This window comes from Grammomys surdaster, unplaced genomic scaffold (assembly GCF_004785775.1).
Source record: "Grammomys surdaster isolate TR1022 unplaced genomic scaffold, NIH_TR_1.0 63, whole genome shotgun sequence".
NCBI classification, from domain to species: domain Eukaryota; kingdom Metazoa; phylum Chordata; class Mammalia; order Rodentia; family Muridae; genus Grammomys; species Grammomys surdaster.
Genome location: NW_021604565.1, coordinates 26,962,930 through 26,969,546, shown reverse-complemented (window position 1 = coordinate 26,969,546; position 6,617 = coordinate 26,962,930).

Here is a 6,617-nt window from a genome sequence, read left to right as displayed (position 1 = left end):
GTAACTAGAATATTTTTTTGGCACAATAAATTGTCATGGTTCTACCAAAAAGTCAAAGACAGATTTTGAATAGAGTGATTAATACTCATTTTCTTTTTTTCTTGCCTTGGTATGCTGCTTTGGTCACTGAGATATGTGAACATGAGAACTGAAGTTAGAGTTTGGGTATATGTGATAGCTAGCACAGTTACATTTACATAAATATATATATAACTTATAACCAGAGACTTCAAATTTGCTACTCTCTACAAAAGGGAAATATCCAGTTTATTATAGATCTATAATTTTCCTAGGTTCTTAATATGGTCTTGAGTTCACTGAGGCTTAAACTGGATGAATATTCCCCTTTAGTAATTTCTGAAGGATTGGTGGTATTTTCTAGTTGGAAATAGACTGAGTTACACATCTCTACACACCAGAAGTGTTTTTTTGAGAATCAAAAAAAAAAAGAATAAAATTCTAAAAATAAATGCTGAATGACTGAACTGCCAATTAGCCACAACATCAGGAATGTTCAATTCAATACTGGATTCCTTTGACAATCTTTTAAAACAGAAATAATAGTAACTTCAGATTGAAATGGGAAGGAGAAGAACTCAGAACTGAACATGGTCATGGAGTCCAAATAGCTAGGATATTTTAGTGAACATTAGATCTTACCAGCACCACTTATGATGTTTGCAAGTTATGCTAATAATACATATATATTTTTAAAAATCAAAACATAAATAGAAAAGGACAAAGGAAAAAGATCTCCATTACATCAGATGTTTTTCCTTTTTTTTTTCTTTTGTTTTCTCATGTTTTCCTTTTTCCTTTGGCATCCTGATTTCTTTAAAATTTCTCTCCTCTCTACATGTGCTGCAAATACCCTATACCCTCCCTAACAGCCTGGAGGAATTATGCTACGTACTTTGCATAACTCCCCATGGTCTCAGGTAACAATGTAAATGAACCTTATTAGACAATTTTTTTTTACAGTACATAGGGGAAAATATTTTTAAATGATTTATTTTCTTTTGGATTTGGTATAACTTCTTTCCTTGAGTGGAGGTGAGGCACAAGAGAAGGAATCAGGGCATATTGGAATCTTGCTATTTGAGTCAGATGTTAAGAGGGAAAAAATATTGGCATTTCTGAGGTGGAAAAAGCTAGGTCTTCCTCCTTAGGAATCACAAAAATAACTGCTGAAAAACCTTCAACCTTTCCAAGAGAAACTTCTTTAAAAGTTATATGTAACTAAAAATAGGAGGATTATAATGGAAGCTAGTGTGCATGTGTGTAAAGTCCCAGAGCAGCAGAGATGGCCTGGGCTGCAGATTTGGGGCTTGTGATTTTAAATCTCTCTGCAGATTCAAATCTGTTGGCCAGAAGAACATTTAACCCAATGTGGCCACCTGAATTTCTTCCCTATAAAATGGATCCCTTAAACAAATCTCAGTAAAACAAACTTTAGGTTTATCATTTGGATTCAAGGAAAATCCCTGCAGCCACAGAAAGGGATCATGACAATAGTCCTGAAAGACTGTGGCAAGCTTGCCTCATGACTGTGGTGGCTTTGATCAGTGTAATGCAATCCTGAAGTGGTGGGGACCTTGTCTTTTGGTGCATTTGGGTCTAGACCCAAGATCTTAACTGTGGTCAGACCTTGAACAAACCCCTAACCCAATATGACTGTGTGGGAAGGAGGGGGGTGTCCATTGGGAATAGCAGTTGAGTCCACCACAACAAAGAATGTATGAGCACTCTTCCCAAGTATGCTGGTGACTGAGGCTGGTCCAGGAAGACAAGGGTGGGGGAATCAGGGAGCAACTTGCTTGAGATACACACACACACACACACACACACACACACACACACACACTTCCCTTTTGGGATGATTCAATGGCTTTTGCAACTATGGGGAGGCACTGAGTATAAAATACTGTGATTAGTAATAGCTATTGAATTGTTTACTTCAAGCAGTTAATTTTACTTCTATGTCCCCTACCCCAATAAAAGAAAATATGCTCACTATTCAAGTCAGAAAGAGCTCCCTCTGCACACACATTCACTGTTAGTGGTATATGTATGAGGCTTCTAGTGATTTTTTTTTTTGATAAGATGGCTACAATTTACACCTCTAGTTTTTCAAAAAGCCTTAACAGCATTGGTTATAAAAGATGAATAGTTGAAACAGGAGAAGCAGATATGCGTTTAGGAGTTGTTTCTTTCCCTTTTGTTTTAACTTTTGTTTTGTTGTTGTTTGTTTGTTTTTTTTGTTTTAGAAGCAAATATGGCAGTTGTTTTCTAATTGATTTTAATTTGCAGCAAAAAAAAAAAAAAAGAGAACTGAATGGGTGAGTAATATTGTCATCACAAGGAGCTTGAAATATCAGGTTGGTGCATTAGGGACTCAAAGTCTTTCTAAGGCATCTTGACTCATACACATTTAAACCCAGCAAAACAAAACACGCAGTTGAAAGGAATGCAGGCTCAGGAAGAATAGAGTGTCACTGCAGATTGATAAAAGAGTTCTGTCGGCCTGCCCCGCATACCACAGCCTGACCATGAAACCGTATATTGCTTTTCCAGAGTGTGCCCTGCCTTGTATGATTCGTCAGGCCCCTCCTTCCCAAGCCTTAAGTCACAGCACTAATCCCCTGCTTGAAACTCTTCCTTCTTTTGTTGTGGCTATTGTCCTTCCACGCTTACGTAAGCAGGTACTGGATGCAAAATATCACTCAAGGTTAGGGCTAGCCACAGAACCAATTTCTGCAAATAAATCATTTGTATCTAATATAATGATGAGGCTCACGCCCAGAGTACTCCCAGTTGCCCTGTCTCTCTCCAGACTCTTGGGTGCCAGATGATTAAGCCTTGCTTCTAGCAGGGGCTGGAAGCAGCTGCTCCTGTATCAAACTCCTCTTGCTCTCAGCCAGTTTCAGCTTTGTCTACACCCAGCTGTGATGTGTGGAACCCACTGACAGCTCTCATTTCCACAGACAACCTTTCATTTAGGTGCTCTATAAACTTTTCTTAATATCTGCTTGTTAAGCTGGACAGAATGGCATCAGAACAAAGCTAACCTGGCTGCTGAAGCCCTGGCGGCAGCATCTGTTGGTCCTCTTTGATTCTCTCTTTGATAAAATTTTACCTGCCTACTATTGTGGAATTCTAGATAGATGGTTCTGAGGATTTGGAGCAGAAGGCATCCATCCAGTTGCCAAAAGCTAAAAGCAAGAAGTGGTCCTGGGGTGCAGCCAGAGTTGAGTCTTGACTTTTTTCCTCCAAAGTATTCTCAGTGAATATCAAATCTAACCTTCCCATCCTCACTGCTTATATAAGTATTGAAGAAAATTTTGAATACGACATTTAAACTTGGTTACTGTATTTTAAAGCGCTAGAAGCAAGATTCAGGCAGTTAGTAAATCGTCACATTTGGCTGAGTTGCGTTTTGGAAAAAATTGCCAGTAAAATGAAAATGAGACGTTAAAGCTGAATGAAGCAAGTGTTCCTTTCTTTATGGTAGAACCTGAAGCCTTACCTCCATTCGGAAGAGCTAGCTAATGTGTGAAATGGTATTATTGGAGATCAGAGTTTTGCAAAAGAGGTGTGAAGACCCTATTCAGTCTTCAGATAGGAGAGAACCCTACGTAAGGTGAGGGTGTGACAGTTTAGCCTAACACCAGTTCCAGGGCTGTTCCCGAGGAATGCTTGTAGGCTTTCCACTTGTGCTTTCTGCACAGATCTGAGGCAGGTTGGGGAACCGTGGAAGCTCTCTGAAACACAGGAAGCATAGCTCTTGTCTGAAAAGCCAGTGTGTGTGATCAGGTGAGTTGACCAAATAACTTATTAGGTAAAGGAGAGCAATGGTAAATAAGATCTTTTTGGAAGAGAACCTGGTCATTGAGTGCAATTTGCCAGTTTTCACCTTTAATTTTTTGGGAGGGAACATCTGCCTCCTTATTCTTCTGACCCAGTCCAAAACAAAATGACATTTTGTCTGATCCATCCTTAGTGCACACCTAAGTTTCTTTACAACTGAATTTATATTCCCCTATGTGAACGCTGGTGTTAGATCTGAAACAATATCTGTGACAATCTCTGCCTCATCCCTTAAAACCTAACTAGTCTAGAGTACAGGGAAATATCTGTGAATGTCGTTGCCACTGCCTACCTGGCAGAGGGCAGCAAATGAAGCAGAAATCTCTGAGCTCTATTTTTATCTACTTAAGTGCTTCTTAATATATAATATACATTTACAAAGCAGAAAAAGAATTAGCCCAGGAACTGTGGGTTATCACATTAGAAGTGTTGTTATGGCATGTTAGTTTAACTCAGTTAAGGTCAGTTTCAAGTTAAAGAACAAACAGATGAGCTGCTTGGTTCTCTGCTCCCCCACACCCTAACTTTCCTCCTTCCAAGCTATGTCAGAGAGAGAATTCCCATCTCCAGACTTTTCTCCTTATAAGGCCTGATTTCTGCCATTAAGAAGTCTGCCTAGAGATTGGACAGCTTCAAGCACTAAATTCTGTCTCCTGCCCTGTGCTCACTGGCAACAATCACGCCAAGGTCCAGAAGGAGAATCTGGTGGTCGTGTCCTAATAGGAGACAGCATACCTCCTCTAATTGCCATAAAAACTTTGAAGCCATTGTCTGGTGGATCTAAGAAGACTGATCCTGAAGGTGCAAGATCGGAGCTGCAAGTCGGGAACTCAGAGTTTTAATTCTCAGATTGGCAGTGACTCACACAAGGGCCACAGGCACACCCACTCGACTTCTCGGTGTGCTTCACTTTATTCATCTGAAAAACCTAGACAAATTAACACAGATCCTGACTGGGATATTTTATGGAGTGGGCATTAATAATCACAACTAGTCAGTTGACAGTACACAACTCTAAGCACTGAGGTTTGATCTGGTTGAAGCCTCTGTGAAGTTTTAGTTGGCTCCTTTGTCCTTCTTTCCAAATCTGGGCTTCCCTCTTTGGAGGTCTTTAAATCCATAGTAAGGAAATTCAAATTCCCTTGAAGTTTTGGTCGAATCTTGGCAAAGACAGACGATTCCCTTTAAGACTGTGTCATATGGTGGTTTTGCAAAAGAAATCTTCTTACCTACCGCAAAGATACCCCCACCCCTAGCCCCTTCACCCCCTGCCACTACCATCCTATAGGACCAGATGCCATGCACCATGAGAACAGGCTTCTCATGTGTGGTGCGATCACATTGTCTCTGAAGACATCTGGGTAAAACCCTCCTTGTAGTCTTTGGTCTTGAAAGAGCTATGGGGTGAACCAAAAAAGCATCATAAAGACATCATCCTTTGTTGATGTTCTTCTTCCATGTCTGATGAAACAGCCCTTTTGGGGATAAAAACGTCAAGATGAAAAATGACATGTCAATAAATAGAAATTGAATGAATGTGTTAGCATTAATTTGTTACATTCTACATATGCTCCTCTGAAGAAGTAGAGTTTATATTAAGGCCCAGCTGCAGGCTTCCAGTATGGCAAAGTAGGAAGGGACCCAAGAGAGATTGATCTAGCAACCCCACATGGCTTCCATCCCACTCACTGTTGCCTTGCTGTACATACTTCTTTCACTGGAAGGGTGTGCCATGGCTAAGTGTTACAGGCTTCGGTGTACACTGGCCTCTGCTCCATCTCTTCCATATTTGAATTCTCCTGGGTCCTGAGGCACATTTCTGTCTCATCTACTTAACTTTGCTGTTAAGTCCCTGCCACCATGCCTGTCTCTTTAGCTTGCTACATTTTACACTTGTTTGCCAGTGGCTGTGAAGAGAAATGACAGCAGGATTTCTCAGGGACTTGGCTCTCCTCCAGCATGGAAAACATACTGAGTTGATGTCTCCCAGAGCCTGTCTTTAACTCAGGTGTCCCCATTTCATTGGGCTCCGCAGATTTCCTACATCTGTGGTGTATGACATTGTAAAGAATTTGACTTGGAGACCTGTTTCCCCCCTCCCCGTATGGATCCCCACTCCATGTTTATCCAAGGAGCCTATCCATCAGGTCTCAGACTGAAAAAGTGCAGATTATTTCAGTCCTGCTTTTAGCAGTGCCCTGTGGAATAAGACACCTCCTGCTCAATGTTCCTTCTATTGCTCTTAAGGTGTGAACAGACAACCAAGATTTATGAGCTGACAGCCATGCTGTGTGAACACTAGAATGGATGAGTGGGCCTTTGTTTCTAGCTTGGTCTGAGAAGGAAGCAAAGCAATGAAACAAAAGAATCTCATCTTTTAAAAAGTCATGCACAGAGTATTTTATTTCACCTGCAAATAGCTACTGCTCTTCTACTGTTATGTTACAGTGTACTATAGAGCTAGGTGCTACTGAGTCCTTTCTAGAGAGTACACCCTGTGCTGAGCATGAAGCCCTCAAAACATTAGAGAGAGTGCTTATACCCATTGAACCCTTTAGAGGGATTATATCCATTGAATGAAGAGGAAATGGAGCCTTCAGGATGTTAGGTAGCGTTATGCAACCAAGATCTGAATGCATGCTATCTTACTAAAATCCCTCAATTTTTATCATTGATGTGACATTACACTGATTTGACAAAAATATTTCTTGCTAAGCACTGTGAGAGATATATGACCCATATCGCCATCT